This window comes from Felis catus, chromosome D4 (assembly GCF_018350175.1).
Source record: "Felis catus isolate Fca126 chromosome D4, F.catus_Fca126_mat1.0, whole genome shotgun sequence".
NCBI classification, from domain to species: Eukaryota; Metazoa; Chordata; class Mammalia; order Carnivora; family Felidae; genus Felis; species Felis catus.
In genome coordinates, this window is record NC_058380.1 from 24,001,850 (window position 1) to 24,020,759 (window position 18,910).

Genomic DNA, 18,910 nt, shown 5'->3' on the forward strand with positions numbered 1-18,910 from the left:
TTTCGTAAACCAAATAAGGCAGTCAGAAAAGAAAAAATAAAATTCTTGGCCATATTATCTCCAGGAAGCTAGATAAAGGAAATGTTCATTATTAAGGGACTTTGTCCTAACAGCAAGGAAGGGCTACATTCTAATAACCACAGCTTCTTCCCGTAATCCATTCATAGCACACCAATTCCGAAGAATTAAGTAGTAGTTTCAGGGCACCTGGGTGGCTCAGTCAGTTAAGCATCCAACTTCAGTTCAGGTCATGATCTCATGGTTCATGGGTTCGAGCCCCATGTCGGACTCTGTGTCTCCCTCTCTCTCTGCCCCTCCCCTGCTCACTCTCTGTCTCTCTCTCAAAAATAAATAACCGTTAAAAAAATTTTTTTAAAGAATTAAGAAGTAGTTTTGTTTTAACTTTTTTATGAACATACTCAATAAAAATAAAGCCCAAGTGTAGTATATCTACATTCAGAACTGACTATGTCATCTTCAGGGCCTAGTGTAAAATGAAAGTGAAGGGTCCTTGCCTATACTCACATGCATGAGGAAAACATGAGGGACTGCTGCAAATCCACAGTAAAATGCTTTTCACTGCCTCTTGTCAGATTTCCTGAAACATACACAATGACACTGTTTCCCTATCTCATTTTCTTACTTTCATATCTAGTGTTTGGGTGAACATCTTCACAATCCCCACCTTAGCAACTGCCAAATTAGACATTCCATCCTTAATTTATCCAAAATTTCTATTTTGCATAAGAGAACAATGCCTTTGTTCTCTTCGTGCCAGTCGTAAGAACTAGCAACTGGCTCACTTTTCAGGGCCAGCCACAAAGCAGAATGGCTCTTCATTTTCACGGACAAGTTGGTGAATTTGTGGAAGCAGAATTGAGATAAATTTCAGATAAGCACAAGTGTTCTACATGAAGGGGGAGAAGAATTTGGTGTGTGAGGAGTAATTCAGGAAGGATAGAGCAAGAAGAGAAGGGAGAGAAGAGGTCAGAAACAAACTTCTAAGATGTGAAATAAGATTCTTTTTGTTAATCCCCAATAATATCAACAAGATCTGTGTGACTGGGTGTCTGTGAAATGTAGAAGAAAAAAAGTGGAGTGTCATTCTGGATCTCTGGGTCACAGAACAGTGGCTACTAAAGCAAAAGCAAAGCAAAACAAAAACTGGAAGATGAGTAGGGAATCTTGAGAGCACAAAAAAACCTCAGAAATTAGACTCTCAAAAGGAGGAGTGGGGAATTTGGACTTCCACCAGCCATGGAATTTAGGGACTGGAACCATTTTTGCCAGTTCTAGAAGCCATGGGAGTTCCAAGCTCCAAAGTGATTCTCACAGTAATTGAGTTTTACTATGTGCCATGGGCACCACTTCCCACGTATCAGCTCATGTAATCTTCCCAACAACCATATGAAATAGGTATTATTTTACAGATGATGAAAATAAGTTACAAAGAGGTTATGATATTTTCCCAGGATCAGACACTAAATATTAGAGGTAGGACTAGAAACCATGCAGTTGGCTTCCAAAACCAAAGACCTGGACTATTCTGAAACTCTATCTTCCATACTGCTCCCCATGGTCCAGGAGTGTTGATTCTATCATTCAGGATTTACAAGTGAGGGAACTGAAGTCAGAAATGTTAAGTAAATTATCCAAGGGAAGCTATCAATGGCAGAACCAAGATCAAAGAGATGTAGCTGATTCTACATCCTTGCTTTTCCTCTCACCCCTTTTGGCTCATCTGGACATAGCACTTAGATTCAAATTCTAGCTCTGCCCTTCGTCGTCTATGCAGCCTAAGCAAATCACTTAATCTGCTAGATTCTTAGTTTTCTCATCTGTAATGCTGCAATTATAATTACTTCGAAGAGTAGTTCTAATGGAATATGAAGTAGCACATGTGAGCTGGAATGCATTATGCAAATATAAGGTATATTTACTGCTGTTGTATTACAATGCAAAGACAGTACTTCCCATGATGCTTTTCATTCTCCCAAGCTCAATATTCACAAAGGAGAGAAGGAAGAGATATATCTTTTGAACAATGTTAATTTCATCCCACGGCTTTTGATTATTCATCCCTCTGAGTGATCCAGTCTCATTATATTCAGTCATTCGCTCTAAATGCTTGGCAAGCATCCAAATAGTTATTTGTTCAACTCAATAATCTAAGTTTATTGTCTTAAATAAATCACACCTGACAAATAACTCATGCTTCCAAATGATCTTTAAAAGTGGGTGCTAAAGTGACATTGTCAATTCCAAAAATCACAGATGATTTTAAGGCTTTTAACAAAACAACTTAAAAGTTTGACGTTTTAATTTATTGCTGTACTGCTTCCTGTAACTGCACTTTGATTGGTTTCTACTACTTCCCAAGCATAACTTTTTTCCTGTGAAATATAATTTACACTTTTAGAAGAAATCAGTTACAAACAGTGTAGGCATGAGTAATGTAAATATAAACCTTTTCTTGCAAAGCCAATATTTTGCTTTAATCTTCTCATTTTAAAAATGTTAATGTCAGTAGCAACAAACATTCAAGATGCTGGATGTATTTAATTTCCATAAAAAGATCCAGGAAACTCATTTGCATAATTTTGGAATTTTACTGAGAAGTATGAAAAATAAATTTGTTATTCTATGTCATAAAAAAAAGAAAGAAAAGTACACTAATAGTATGATCCCAAATATCACAAATGCTGAACTTCAGAAGCTACACTGAGAAGAGATAAAGGAATGAAATAATGTCCAATCAATATATTTGAATAATGTAAGATTAAAATCATTAAGGAGTCAGGAAATGTTTATCATTTCAATCAAGTCAAAGTTACGTTTTAATGGAGGAAAGTATTGGCATGAGTAACTCAGAAGAATATATCATCAAAACAATTTATATTAAATAGATGACTACTTTGCTCTTTATTTGAATGTAAATTCTGAGAGCAAGTTAATTTTGTATATTCATGATATTACAACTTGATAATATGCTGAAAATGTCCAATTAAGGAGAAGTGGTAAAACTGATACAATTTCTTATTGTTTTTTCTAGCTCACTGCTCAGCATCCTCTTCTATAATAGGACAGAAAACATGGGTTAGTTAATCCAAAGCACTAGCCTAAAAAAAACCTGGCTTCTCCTCTAGATTGCTTATTAACCATTTCTTTACCTGGTCAGAAGTCTATTATAAAACCAGGTAGGTTAATTTAAACAGTTCTCCCTTTGATCTGTCCTCAAATAATCATCAACCTTAAGTCCAGAAAACACAGAAAGAAAGCAGACTAACTAGCAATATAAATACACTGGAAACAAGATATGTTGTAATTTATGTGCCAGCAGATAATTGGTAACAGAATGCTTTGTAATTAAATATAACACATCCCATATAAACACAGTGTTATGTTTCAGTAATCATATTTCTGGAATACAATGACTAAACACAAAAATAGAGCCATTAAATTACTTAGATTGAAACATATTAACGATATTGAAATTTTGTCAGGATTTAGATTGTGATAAATTGAATTACAGTTTGTATTATTAGTTAAAAACAAAATATTGATGAAAAAAGGTTTTCAAACATTTTTACCCATCAACATTTGCCTCTAATAATTAAAGTGCCAGCTTGTTCAATGCTTAGATCATAATTTGGGGCACCTGGCTGTCTCAGTCAGTAGAGCATGCAACTCTTGATCTTGGGGTTGTGAGTTCGAGCCCCACAATGGATATAGAGCTTACTTTAAAAAACCTAATTCAATGTTATTTTTAATACCATATATTATAATTACCGTATATTGACTGTGTAGCTTGTTTTCATGTCTGATCACCTGCAGAGATACCTACATTTCTTCAGAAGGAATAAATGCATTTCTTTCACAAAGGGATATTTCAGGTCACCCTTAAGAAGTCAGACTTTATTGGATGACACAGTTACCTGATACTCTGGGGACTATTCACGCAGAAAATCCAGGTAATTCAGATAAAGATATGGGTTTATTCTTAAAAGAAAAAAAAAAACTTGAAATTATAGGGTCAGCTGAGTACAAGGTCCTAAAGGCATCAGCTAATTAAGCATTGTTCTGCTGCCCTGGGGCAGTCTACAGATTGCATTTAAAAAGTAAGTGATGGATCAAATTGCATAGAACAAAATGAACACACACACACACACACACACACACACACACACATATTTGCATGCTCATGAGTTCATATAAAGACTGGCGAAAAAATGAGTAAGATCTGGAATCTAGTTAACAGTATTGCATTAATGTTAATTTCCTCATTTTGAGGATTGCACTATAGTTATATAAGATGTCACCATGAGACAGAAGGACACATGGGACTCTGTGTACTATTTTTGCAACTCCCTGTGTGTCGATAATTATTTCCAAAATAAGTTTTTTTTAACAACCCCATGGATAATTATGCCTCAGTGAACTGATACATTGCTAATATGTAGAATGCTGGATCAGTACCACAGAAAAAGATCTAAATGTAAACTTTTTTTAAATGAGGCATTAATTTGTTGTCACTTCCACCACTTTTTGATCCAAAGCTTTAAAAAAAAACAAAAAACTAAGTTTAGGTTAGGATTAGGGTCATAATTAGTGGTGTGCTGGTAAATGTTTAACAACCAGTTCTTGGATAGGGAGCCCTGATTTGTAGCATTTATCATTTTCCATAGTATAAATATTCCACAATGATCAATTTTAAACTACAAGTATAGGTATGCATCTTCTTGGCCTCTTTGACTCCTTGCATCTTGGGAAGGGTGCTGCAGGACAAGGGTCAGAGTGACTCAGGTCCCCCCTTGTCTATATTAAATCATCACCCCTTATGCCAACTTCATCCACCCTTTCCTCTTTTTGTTCACTCACTTCATAACTGAAAATTATTCAGCCAAGATCAAAAATATTTGATAAAAGCTGGAGAAGACATGCTAAGTATTGCTGAGTTTGCTTTATATTGCTTAAGTATTTCTTAAGCACTGCTTTGTGGGATAATCCCTATTTCCATGGTTTTCCTTTCATATCACATACCTGAATCATGCCGCAGGCTGTAACCAATGTGTTTATAACTGATTTTAGAAAATCAAAGCACCTTCTCTTAATACTACACAGTAGATTCCAGTAATCACTTCTGCAAAGAACGATGAGAGCTTCTTTAGAGATTCTGTGCTCTTGACTTAAAACTCATTTCTCTTCCATCAGAGAGGATCATGGTCTTTGATAAGCATGTGTTTGTTTCCTGCATCTTCTCTCCCTTCTCTTCCTCTTGAAGGTTATTTGGAGACCTGATTTGCTTTTAGTCTGTCTAGACAATATTCATTCGACAAATGATGACTGTCCTTATTCCCTGAGAGGGAATCCTACTCATTTCTATAACCTGTCAAATCATTTTTTAGTCACTCAAATTAAAATCCCCCAAATGTGTGTTAACTTGGCTTAAGATCACAATGGAAGTTTTATATTACTCATTATTAATTCAGGTCATATATTCCTATGATTTTCTATTAAAGTAAAATAAAATTTAAACCCATTTCCACGGACTACAAGAGCATACATTTTTTTCAGACTGTGGATAAATTAATTTAGTAAATTACAACTAACATCATGTTTTAATAAATGGCATGGAACAGCATGGCACGGCACAGCACGGCAAGACATGGCACAGACTAGAAAAGAATAGAATAAGTAGAATAAACTAGACTATTTATTAAGTATTGTGTAAGAGACTATAACCCAGAATTGTAATCTTAAAATTATTTTTTAGCTCTAGTAATAATTAAAAAAATCAAATTTCACAATCCTAATGGCCCTGTCTTCCTCTGTGCCCTCAACCTCCTTCTATCCTCTCTCTTACTTGTCCTCACACTGACCCTCTGTTGTCTGAAATACATCAAGCTCATTTTGGTCTCAGGGATTTTGCCATTACACCCTTTATTTTAGGAAAGTTCTAAGAATGGAGGCATCTCTTTCCAGTTCTAGTTTGATATTTCCTTATATTTAATGACACTGAGTGCCTTTTCCATATTTTGTTCATTTGGATATCCTCTTTGGTGGTGCCTACGCAAGGCTTTGCCCATTTTGAATGCTTTATTGAATATATGTATTAGAAATTTCTTCTCCTAGTTTACATTTTTATTCTCTTATTGGTGTCTTTGCAGAAATAAGCCCACTTTATGTATTTATTTAGGTCAGTACTTTTGCATTTTGTTTGAGAAATCTTTGCCCACCTCAAGGCATGAGGATTTTAACCTATATTGTCTTCTGAAAAAAAAAAAATTTTGCCTTTCCATTTTAGGTCATTGGTAGATTTCAAATTAATTTTTATATGTAGTGTAAGGTAAGGGTCAAGTCACTTTTTTTCCATAAGAATATTTCATTGCTCCATCCTGTCCCCACTTAGTAGTTGCATCTCTGTCTTATCTTAAATACCTATATGGGGCACCTGGGTGGCTCAGTGTGTTAAGCATCTGACTCTTGTTTTGGTTTAGGTCACGATCTCACAGTTTTGTGAGTTTGAGCCCCATGTTAGGTTCCGTGCTAACAGTGTGGAGCCTGCTTGGGATTCTCTGCCTCCCTCTCTGCCCTTCCCTCATGCACACTCTCTGTCTCTCTCAAAATAAATAAAAAAACTTTTTAAAAAATGCCTATATATGTATGGGTCTACTTCTGGATATTCTATTCAGTTCCACTCATCTACTTTTCTGTCTCCATGTCAACACTCCACTACCTTAAACACTATAGCTTTATAGTTATTCATTAAAATACTGGCCTTTAGCAATAAAAAGGAATGAAGTATTAATATATGCAATAACTTGGGGTCGCCTGGGTGGCTCGGTCAGTTAAGTGGCCGACTTCAGCTCAGGTCATGATCTCACAGTTCGTGGGTTTGAGCCCCACATCGGGCTCTGTGCTGACAGCTCAGAGCCTGGAGCCTGCTTCACATTCTGTGTCTCCCTGTCTCTGCATCTCCCTGCTTGCACTCTGTCTCTCTCTCTCTCTCTCTCTCTCTCTCTCTCAAAAATAAAAATTAAATTTTTTTAATGTTTATTTATTTCTGAGAGAGAGAGAGTGCGTGAGTGGGTGAGGGGCAGAGGGAGGAAGACACAGAATCCGAAGCAGGCTCCAGGCTCTGAGCTATCAGCAAAGAGCCCGACGCGGGGCCCAAATTCACAAACTGTGAGATCATGACCCAAGTGAAGTCAAGCACTCAATCAACTGAGCCACCCAGGTGCCCAAAAATTAAATTAAAAAAAAAGAAATTATATGTAATAGCTTGGATGGATGTGAAGGAAATTATGCTGAGTGAAAAAACCATCCTAAAATGTTGCATGCTGTGTGGTTCCATTAATATAGCATTTTTGAAATGAAAAAATTATAGAGATGGAAAACATATTAGTGAGTGCTAGGAATTAGAGATAAGCAGAGGAAGGGCAGAAGGTAGGTGTTATAGTCAGCACAAACCTAAAGAATCCTTGTGGGAATGTAACTATCTTATATCTTGACTATCAGGGTGATAACATAACTCTCCCATGTATTAAAATTACATGGAACTAAATACACAAACACACAAATGAGTGGACATAAAACTGGTGAAATCCGAAGAAGATGGATGGGTTGTATTAATTTCAATTTCCTGGTTGTGATGTTTTACTATAGTCATGAAAGATGTTACCATTTAGGGAACCTAGGTAAAAGTTACATGGGGTATCTATATAATTTCAAACAACTGCATGTGAATCAATAGTTATCTCACAACAAAGACTTAAATGAAAAAATACTGAGTTTTCCAAAAAACACAGCATAGCACCCCATTTATTTAGATCTCTTAAATTTTTTCTCAGATGTTTTTATTTTTCACATTGCTGCACATTTTTGTTAGATTTCTAGGTATTCCAGGTCTTGATACTATTTTAAATGACACCATTTTAAAATTTCATTTTCCAGTTGTTCAGTGAAAATATGTAAAAATACAACTGATTTTGTATGCTGATTTTTATATCCAGTAATCTTGCTAAATTCACTTAACTGTAATAGTTTATTTTTACTTTGTTTACATTTTTAATAAGCATAATCATAGTTATCATCTGTGAATAATTTTATTCTTTCCAAATTTTATGTTTTTATTTCTTTTCTTGATTTATCACAGTAGCTTTGTTCTCTAGTACAATACTGATTAGAAGTGGTATTATTGGATATCCTTATCTTGTTCACAAACTCATGGGAACATGTTCAGTACTCCACCATTCAATATGATGTTAGCTATAAGTTTTATCAAATGTTTTCACCAACCTCTTTATATTTTATGATTTTTCTCATTTATTTTGTTAGTGTGGGTAATGCATAAGTCTCTTATATTTTGTTCTATTCTTTCCATTCTTTTTTTCTTGCTGTAATTCAGTTTGAATATTTCCTGACTAGGTTTTGAATTTGCTAATCCTATCTTCTGCTCTGTCCAGTCTGCTGTTAAACTCATCCAATAAGTTCTTAATTTCACAAATTATGTTTTACAGTTTTGATATGCAAATGATTTTTTTAATAAAGAGTAGATTTCAATTCTCTTTACAAATTCTCAAATTTTTATCCATTTTGTTCATATTTTCCTCTATTTTTAAATATATATTTAGTAGTTATTTTTAAAAACTTGTCTACTGGGGCGCCTGGGTGGCTCAGTCGGTTGAGCGGCCGACTTCGGCTCAGGTCATGATCTCGCAGTCCGTGAGTTCGAGCCCCGCGTCGGGCTCTGTGCTGACAGCTCAGAGCCTGGAGCCTGTTTCGGATTCTGTGTCTCCCTCTCTCTGACCCTCCCCCGTTCATGCTCTGTCTCTCTCTGTCTCAAAAATAAATAAACATTAAAAAAAATTTTTTTTTTAAACTTGTCTGCTAAATCCAAGATTTGAATCATATTCTGTTGCTTGTTTTTTATCAGTTATATATTTCTCCCTTTTTTATACCTGCTCATTTTTTTATTGTATGCAAGAAATTGTGAACAAAGGAATCATGGAGACTGGAGTTGATGCTATTTTCCCCCCAGGAAGGGTTCACTCTTTCTTCTGTTGGGCACATGGAGTGAGGAGCTGCTTGTCTTCTTCTGGTGAAATACTGGGTTTGGTAAGGATTGGAGCATAATATAGACTCTCTCCAGTATCTTAATCAGTGTTTGTTACAGGTCTCTCTCTCTCTCTAGTGGACCAAAAGACTGTAGGCTATTTGATTCAGCCCATCTAGCCTAACATCTAGCATCCTACCATGCTCCAGAATTAAGCAAAATTTCCACAGAGAAAAATCAGCCAAATGTTTGGGGATCCTTTAGATCCTAGTTCATAATGCCAGTCAACATTAAAATATTTGCTGGTTTCTCTTTCCCCTATTAGAATCTCTATGCTAATAGCAAGTCCAGTGTTCAGCCTGTGCCCAGGCCTGGCAAATGCACCACCTCAGCTCATCAAAGAAGGGTTCTTTGAACGCCTCAACTAAAAAAAATGGACAAAAGACTTCAATAGACATTTCTCCAAAAAAGATATACAAACAGCCAACAAGCACATGAAAAGATTCTCAGTATCATTAGTCATTAGAGAAATGCAAGTCAAAACCATAATATGATACTACTTCACACACCTAAGAAAGGGAAAATAACAGTGATGAAGATGTGGAGAATTTAAGCCCTCTTACATGGCTTGTGGGAATGAGAAATGGTTTAGTGACTACAGAAAACAGTTTGCTGGTTCCTCAAAAAATTAAATGTAGAATTACCAGCAATTCCAACCCTAGGTATATACACACGAGTTGAAAACAGGTACTCCAACAACTCTACACGCATGTTCTCAGCAGCACTATTCACAATAGACAAAATATGGCAACAGCCCAAATGTCCATCAACTGATGCATAGATAAACAAATTGTGGTAAATGCATAGGAATATTATTCAGCCTTAAAAAGAGTGAAATACTGATACACTTCACTGTAGGTGAAGATTAAAATATTATGCTAAGTAAAAAAAGGTAAATGCAAAGGGACAAATAGCATATAATCCCATTTATATGAAATACTCAGAATAAGTGAATCCCTAGAGACAGAACACAGATTGGTGGTTTCCAAGGGCTGAGGGAACAGAAGAAGGAGGAACAACTGCTTATTAGGTATGTAAATTTGGGGGGGAGATAATGAAAATGTTTTGGAACTGGATAGAGGTGGTGGTTGTGCAACAGTGAGAATGTACTACATGCTACTGGATTGTTCATCTTTAAATGGTTTTTATTTTTTTGTGTGTGACTCTCACCTCTATTAAAAAAAAAAAAAAGAGTTCTTTCCCCTAGGGAAGTTTATATACTCCTCTCTGCTTTCATAACTACAATGTCTTTTTTAAAAATTATTTTAAAATATATACACTTCTTTCTAGTCATCACAGTGAAAACAATGGCCTACCCAGAAGCAAACTTCTACATGTCACACTTAAATTTTTTTTTCTTTTTTTTTTTGAGACAGAGTGCACACACAAGCAGGGAAGAGAGTAAGAATCTCAACCAGGCTCCACGCTCAGTGTGAAGCCCGATGCAGAGCTCGATCCCATGACCCTGGGATCATGACCTGAGGCAAAATCAAAAGTCAGACACTTAACCTACTGAGCCACCCAAGTGCCCCCAAAATATTTTTAATCACTTATTACTTTCTGGAATTATCGTGTTGCTTTACTTTTTCCTTCTTTGTGGTCTGTGGTGATCCTTAACTCCCGTGTCCAGATTCTCCTTTAGATGCTCTATCAGATCAGGGACCCTGTCTGTTTTCCTCACTGCTACATTTATATACTTTGTATGGGACCAAGAAGGCACAGGCACTTAGCAAATAACTCCTGAATGCATAAAGTGTTTTCAGGAAAAACAGAGCCATATCAGCTTTCTTTTAATATCAGTTCATATAAAACTCCCATCTATCTTTGTCCCTGAGTTAATTGATAAACCTGTGGTTAACTAGAGGAGGTTATATTTCTATTGCTTCTAAAGCAAAAATCATCCAGGAGGAATGAGAAATAATTTTTTCAAGTCTAGGACACAGAACAGGTCATTAAGGGAGATTCATTAACACCAAAGATTCAAACACAAAACAAGCAGGTTGAACAGCTATCAACTATAGATCCTAGCAAGTATCCTAGAGTATCATAAGATACTTGCAGCCTGGGAAACTTCATAAAAAAGATGACTCTGTTGACTAGACCCCAACGTGAAATGGCATAAATTAAAGCAGTCAAATCAGGTGCCATATTATCAAGAAGTTCCTGAGATAGATCAGACAGTGATAGAAAATACTTGCTTACCTGATCTCAACTGACTGGTCAAGGTCTGAAGTACCAAAAAAAGACCATCCCAATCAATCAACCTGCTCTGAGCAGTGGTTTTCAAGGGCTCCTGGGCTCTCCTTTAGGTCAAACTGCAATATGAAAACAGCACCGATGATATTCACCCAATCTTCCTTCATTAAGCATTACTACCAAATTTAGATCTCACTTCAAATGTGTGGGCTCTTAGGTTTCCAACCAACCTTGGCAATTTTGGAATTTATGTAACAAGTTCCACTGACTTGGTGGCAAATCAGACTTAATATTTCTAAAAAATAGGGCTTAGCAGGCAAGAAAATGGCTAATGAGTCTCCCCAGAAATCAAATACCTCTTTTGGAAAATAGAAACAGTTTGCATGGATTAAAATCACTCTTGAAAAAGTGGCTGCAATATAAAATCTGGCTTTTTCCTGAAATCAAAATTCAAGTTCCTGGTGTTTATTCATTCCTCTGTCTTGTTCTTCCAATGAAAGCTTAACTAGGAAGCTGACTATTTGAAATTGTGTCCCTGTATCTTCTAAGACTTGATTTTTTGTGCAGTTTGTAATACATGTATTTTTTTATTTTCCATGCCAAATTCATTCGTTTCAGGTTTGTTGTACCACAAATATCTAGCAACATGTTCATAACAGTCCTTAAATAGATTTGATGAAGTTATTTCAATTAGTAACTATTCTTTTAGAATGTGTGTGTGTATTCCCTTACATGTAGTATCTATACATGTGAAGAAGTATGTGAAGTATCTATAGAAAACCAAATGAAAATATATATTAAAGCATGACATGAATATATTTACCTTACCAGTTTAATATCATTTATTTCTTTGTAGGGGCTTTATTAATTCTTGGTAAAGCTAGGATTTTGGGACACCAATAATATACAGGACAATTATATCACTTTCTATTCAGAGAGACTAAGTTCAATTTCTGCACAAGCTACGAGCCTGACATTCAATATGCTCTTGGAATCTGAAAATGATCATAACAGTAACTTGTTCAGCTTGGGTTTTCCCCCTTTTTTCAAGAGATCCACATCTAACTGCTTACCAAAACGACCCCAATGTCTTGGTATCAACATATCTGGCCTCAAAACTTATTCTTTAAAATAAAAAAGTACTCTCTTGATACTGGTGTGATATTTTCCCTTTAATTCCTATTTTGGCCCAGTAATCTTCACTGTGTTCAAAAAAGGGGAATTGATTTTATCTACAGCTTCAAAAACAAGTGTTTATAGGGTCATTCATTTCAACCCCCCCTTGGCATACATTCCTCACTTTAGTTATAAATGATGTCTGCATTTGGAAGAAACTGATGGCAAACACTGAATACTCCTCGTGGCTACTGGTAAACAGATGACATCCTCCTTCTCATTCTTTATAGGACATTAAGTCTCGGGCCATGGGTACCTATACAGTCCTAGCTCATAGCCTCAGATTGACATCAGCTCCCAAATACAGCTTTAAGCAAACAGGAAACTTTCTCAGGAGACACATTTTTCACTTCAAGTTGTACCTAGCTGAGCAAATGCTGCAGGACAGGGGTTGGTGAGTACGCCATCCACCTAGAAGGTCCCAAGAGGCCACTGGGACAGAAGAGACAACCTTTTCTATAACAGAACATGGCATGTATACAGCGGCTCACTCATCCCAGGCAGTAATTTTTTCAGCAGTTTAATCTAGTGGTCTGTGTAAGCGAATGTGTCCTCTCACAAAAAAAACAAAGAAAACAAAAAAAAAAACAAAAAAAACTTACTTCTTAGGTGCTGGGGTCAGTGAGTGCTCAAAATTACAGAATACAGTTCCTGAGATGCCCAGTCATGACTCTTTTGACAGTGTAAACTTCTGGAAATCATCCCCCTTTAAAGACATGCTGGGTCTCTTTGTGCCTTTAGTTCATCTATGGAGACTGTTTCCTTCACATGTTCACTTTTTTTTTTTTTTTAATGAGGTTGATCCAGAAACAACTCCTGCTCCTGCTCCAAAGCATAAATTTTTATTCTAATTTCATTTACATAAGCTCTTTTCCTCATTTCTGATTATCTATTTTTGTGACTATCTTTCAATATAGAAATAGCAATATGCTTGATAATCAGGTGCTTCCCCAGATTTCCCTGGGGCTGCTAAGTAAGATATGATGTATCATCTGTCTAAAATTGGAAAAACTATGAATTCCAAGAATTTAAGATTAGCACAGCCTTCTGTGGGACTGTTTTAGCCATGTAGTCTCAGCAATAAGTAAACTTTTGCTGTGTTCACTGAGACTTGGGAGTTGTTGATTATACATTCCCTGGCAAACATGGTATATGTTAAATAGTTTGTGTTACTTGTTAAGCAGGATAAGGTTTAAATCTATCATTATTTTTATTAATATTATTAATTTATAAAATAAACCTTACAATTAGTTCTTTGAAATATACTCATCCAAAATACTTTCAATTAAAATAGTAAGTGATAGCTTAAATCTCAAGGAGGATTCCTCAGATCGTGTGTTACTCGGAAAGAAGTTTATAAGTGAGTCCACGGTCCCAACGGCTCCTTGGGAACTCTGCTTTCTAGAATACTGCTCTTTGAAGAATACCCAGGGCAGAAGCTGCCACAAGGGTCTCTAATCTAAGAGAGAATATAAAAGAAGGCTAAGTCCTGGAACTTCAAGCATCAGTTTGGTTGAGTCTTGATAATTTTCATTTCAGTAATCTGCCTACACTGCCCATGAATTCTTACAAAAGTTACTACCTGCCTCTGCTTACAGCACACAGAAAATTTAGTAGTAAAAGGACTCAAAGAAGTTTCTCTGCATAAAAATTTCATTGCTAATACAAGATATATTTGTTAGGAAACATTATCATTGTTCAAGTTTAACTACTTCCTGGCCAAAGTCACTACCCTGAATTAGGGTTCTAGCTTCCAAGTGCTTGATCAGCAAGACAAGGCATGTGGGAAAGTTCTTTGTACAAACAGAGTAAAGAACTGTGAGATCAGTGGGCTGTTTCAAGACTCAGTAGCAGTCGCCCATCAACTTCTGTTCCCTTGAGATCCCCACCTCCAGACTTAAGTAAAGGTCTCACATATTGTATCAGCTCCTATACTTCCCTGGCTCTAAGCTAGTTGTTATCAGAAAAACATTTAGAAGGAAAATTTTAATTAAGGATCAATAGACATTAAGTATTCATAACTACACAGTTCCACCACTAGGAATTTATTCAAAAGAAATTATTATATATACCACAGTTTTTCTATCAAAATGTTAATCACAGTTTCCTTTTTAATAATATCAGTGCAAAAATGGGGTATAACCTAAATGTCCAAGAATAGGAAACTGTTTAAAGTAATTTCATTATATGGGGCGCCTGGGTGGCGCAGTCGGTTAGGCGTCCAACTTCAGCCAGGTCACGATCTCGCGGTCCGGGAGTTCGAGCCCCGCGTCGGGCTCTGGGCTGATGGCTCAGAGCCTGGAGCCTGTTTCCGATCCTGTGTCTCCCTCTCTCTCTGCCCTTCCCCCGTTCACGCTCTGTCTCTCTCTGTCCCAAAAATAAATAAACGTTGAAAAAAAAAATTAAAAAAAAAAATAAAGTAATTTCATTATAAAACATAGTCAATGATGAGTTAAGAGCAAGGCTTTGGAACCACTTATAGTAGGATTGGAATTACAACTCCATTCAGCTAATTGTTCAATCACAGGCAAGACACTTAACTTCTCTAACAACTATTTCCTCATCTGTAAAATGGGGGTAACACCTACTTTATTAAAAAAAACAATGTGGGGGAATCAAAGTATGTAATTTAGATATACTATTAACATAGAATCTAGCATATAGTGAAGACTCATCATAAAATAGTTAATGTTGTAACAATAAAACTGCATGTAAGTAATTAAAGTCATGTTACAGAAGACTATCTTGCTATAAGAAAATACAATTTATTGTTAAATCAGAAAAAATAGGGGCGCCTGGGTGGCTCAGTCGGTTAAGCCTCCGACTTCAGCTCAGGTCATGATCTCACGGTCCGTGAGTTCGAGCCTCGTGTCGGGCTCTGTGCTGACCGCTCAGAGCCTGGAGCCTGTTTCGGATTCTGTGTCTCCCTCTCTCTCTGACCCTCCCCCATTCATGCTCTGTCTCTCTCTGTCTCAAAATTAAATAAACGTTTAAAAAAAATTTTTTTTTTAATCAGAAAAAATAGTAATGAAGTAAAATAAAGGGGATGACTAATTTTTAAAGGATCTAAAAATGTGTGTGTGGATATAAAATAACAGGAAAGATACAATATACTTTAACAGTATTTATTCCTAGTGATAAAATTATGGGTGATTTTTGTTTTCTTTCTTGGTGTTTTGCTTCAGTGAGTAAACATGTTTTTGCAAACATGTACAAAGGTGACTGCTGCCACAGAAAAAAAAAAAAAAAAAAAAAGAAGAATTTGCATTCAGAAGTGGGAAAGATCGCTTCCAGTTAGGGGAAATTCGGGAAAGCTACAGGGAGGTTATCACACATGAAATGAACCCCAAAGTATACGCAAGCTTTGTCAGGCATGGGCAAGGAGGGTACCTTTGAGGGAAAATAACAGAAAGAAATGAAAGGCTGTCCATGTTTAAAGGCTGTTTGGGGAACCCCACATGCAGTTCAGCTTCCTAGACACATGGAATGCTGGAAGGGGTTTCCTGCATCCAGATCAGAGAGAATTTGAAAGCCAAGGACAAGAATGTGGGCTTTGTTCTAAGTCCAGGAAAACATTAATAGAGTTCTTGGGAAGAAAGAAAAGATCTGTGGTCATATACATTAAGGAAAAGCTTCCTGTTTTACCATCTTCAGATATTCTCAGCATGATTTTAGTATATAAAAACCTCTGCCAAATTGTACCTTTAAAAGACAGAAAAACACATCATATTTAATAATTTTCCTCCAGCATTTGTATGTAGATCAACACACTACTGGGGCACCTGGGTGGCTCAGTTGGCTAAGCATCCAACTCTTGATTTTGGCTCAGCTTATGATCTTGTGGTTCATGAGTTTGAGCCCCACGTCCAGCTCTTTGCTGAAAGTACGGAGCCTGCTTGGGATTTTCTCTCTCCCTCTCCCTCTCAAAATAAGTAAACATTTTTTAAAAACACTATTTGCCTATGCTACCCTAAGAATGACATAAAGTACAGATGAGCTTTGATAAGGAAAAGGAAAGGGACAAAGTTCAGAGTATGGGAGTCCTGTCAGTGTAGAAAAATCACTAATGAAACATTTCAGGGAGGCGTTTAAGAGCTCAAGAGGCAGAAAGTTGGTAAGGAGCACACCAAGGGATGCAAGGAAGAATGCAAAAGACAAGCTTTATCTCCTTCCAAGCCCACCTAAGCTGACCTCATCTGCAATATGAATACCCAAAGGCTCCCTCATGGGGAATCAGGTAGGAAATCTTCATGAGTAAGACTGAAAGAACTGGGTCTAGGAAAAAGCAAACACTTTGCTCCCAACCTAACTCATCATTTACTATCCCTCGTTTAACACAATGAAGGAAGGTCAGCGGCCGTCCAGTGGCTGATCAAGGGAAAAGGAGGAGCTGTGTCTGTGACATAACCACTTAGCTCATCATGCCCCTTTCCAATCTGACTCTCTTTATGTCATTACCTTTATGTGCATTGCCTTCACGTGCATTACCTTAACGGCACTTTCACATGTATCATTTCATTAACAAACATAACAAGTCCACTGAAGCAGGTAGAGCAGATAACAAATTAAATTTATGAAAGTTAAGATGATAGCGAAGACGGTTCTAAAGAGATGTCTGTAACCACAAGTCAACAAGTTAGATCACAAAGTTCTAGAAGCATTTACTATGATTTAACAAATGCAAGCAAATATAAATACACGGCATAAAAATGTAACTGTAAATGCTGGAAAATATAAATATTAAACAAGTAATAACCTTACATTGAAGAAGCCAGTATTACATATATAAAATGTTCACAATGTGGGGTGCCTGGATGCCTCAGTCGGTTAAGCATCCGACTTCGGCTCAGGTCATGAACTCGTGGTTTGTGGGTTTGAGCCCCGCGTTGGGTTCTGTGCTGGCAGCTCGGAGCCTGGAGCTTGCTTCTGATTCTATGTCTCCTTCTCTCTACCCCTCTCCTGTTCACGCTCATTAAATTAAAAAAAAAATTGTTTTCAATTAAAAAAAAAATGTTCACAATGTGAAAAATATGGGAAAGTTTGGCACACAATGGGAGGAAGAAGAGAAAACACATGTGTTTATCACATCGAAAGCAATTGATTTTTTTAAATGCGTTTAGTTATATCTTAAATAGCAAAAGACACAGCAGAAAGGATCATTTTATAGTTATCCTAAATTACTGAAACACTTTAACATTTTAGTTTTTTAAATTATAGCAAGTACCACTGTTGTAACAATCCATCTGTCTTTTTCATTGCATGGCTTGAAAGGGTAAAAATCTGTTTTAGAGAAGAAAGGGGGGAAAGTGATCTAAGAAACAACATAGCAGACTCTTATACCCCATGCAATTTCCTTCTCTAGAGATAAACATCAATTTATCAGCCTTGTATGTAAACTAGAGAAATTGTATAGGTCCTCAAAGATATCTTGTTGAACATTTTTGTGTAATGAAATTGAGCCAATATTTTGACTAAGTCACACGGGAAAAGAGAGTTTGAAGTCTGATTTGTTAAACTATTAGGTTGTTCATTGTTCCACAGAAATAATGAAGCAAGTTGAATTGCAGCCAATTACAAATTAAATTTTGCCAAATCCACTTCCAAAAAACTATATATACTGGTCTAGGGCAAGTGCCTATAAACTAGAAACATTTTAGTAATGTTTAAAGATAGGAAAATCAAATTTATTAGGCCTTATCATAAACACATTAAACACATTTTACAGTAATTTTTATAAAGAATACACTACAGTTTAATGGACACTTCAGGTTGTGAATAATTATCTGACTTCAGGTATCTGAGAGAAAGGAAATGGAAAGCTCTCCATAGCTAAAATAAGACTCAGATTTCTAGATTTTATCTAATCTCTAGATGTGTGTGTGTGTGTGTGTGTGTGTGTGTGTGTGTGTGTGTGTGTGTTGTGTATGTATATGTGTATGCATGCCTACAGGCATAAAGAGAAAAGATGGACAGGGACAGAGAACTATAAAGTTAAAACTTGGTGGGAACAATGGAGATGGCGATTATATTTACTTACCCTCAAGATATTAACAGAAATCAGAAACAGATTTCACAGATCACTCATTATTCCAAATTCATTCCAACAATACTTGAAAACAATTCTGTAAGCTGGAATAATAGACTATTCATTCTTGTCTGAGTTCATAGAAATCTCATGAGGTTTTCAAAACTCATTAGCTAATAGAATTGCTCTAGATCTGGAAGTTCACTAATAAAATTCTCTAGTGTTTAGCAAAATTGTATTTGATAATTGGTTCTTTGGAAATTGCACTTTGATGGACCTTGTCCACCGCTTATTTGATGGACAGGAATATATATATATATATAAATCAATTAAAAATTCCATGTCTATATATTTATACCAAGAAGTAGTTAAAACTGTTTCCCAGACACAGTAACTTT

The 18,910-nt window shown here is 36.3% G+C and overlaps 1 long non-coding RNA gene across 5 annotated transcripts in view; it reads right to left on the minus strand.

Annotated features, from left to right (window-relative positions):
- Window positions 1-18,910, minus strand: part of LOC123381531 — a 298,155-nt gene that overhangs the window by 171,480 nt on the left and 107,765 nt on the right. For all 5 annotated transcript variants that reach the window (XR_006588623.1, XR_006588622.1, XR_006588618.1 and 2 more), the window contains exon 2: window positions 11,318-11,430. This is a non-coding gene — a long non-coding RNA (uncharacterized LOC123381531). The remainder of the gene's footprint in view (window positions 1-11,317; window positions 11,431-18,910) is intronic.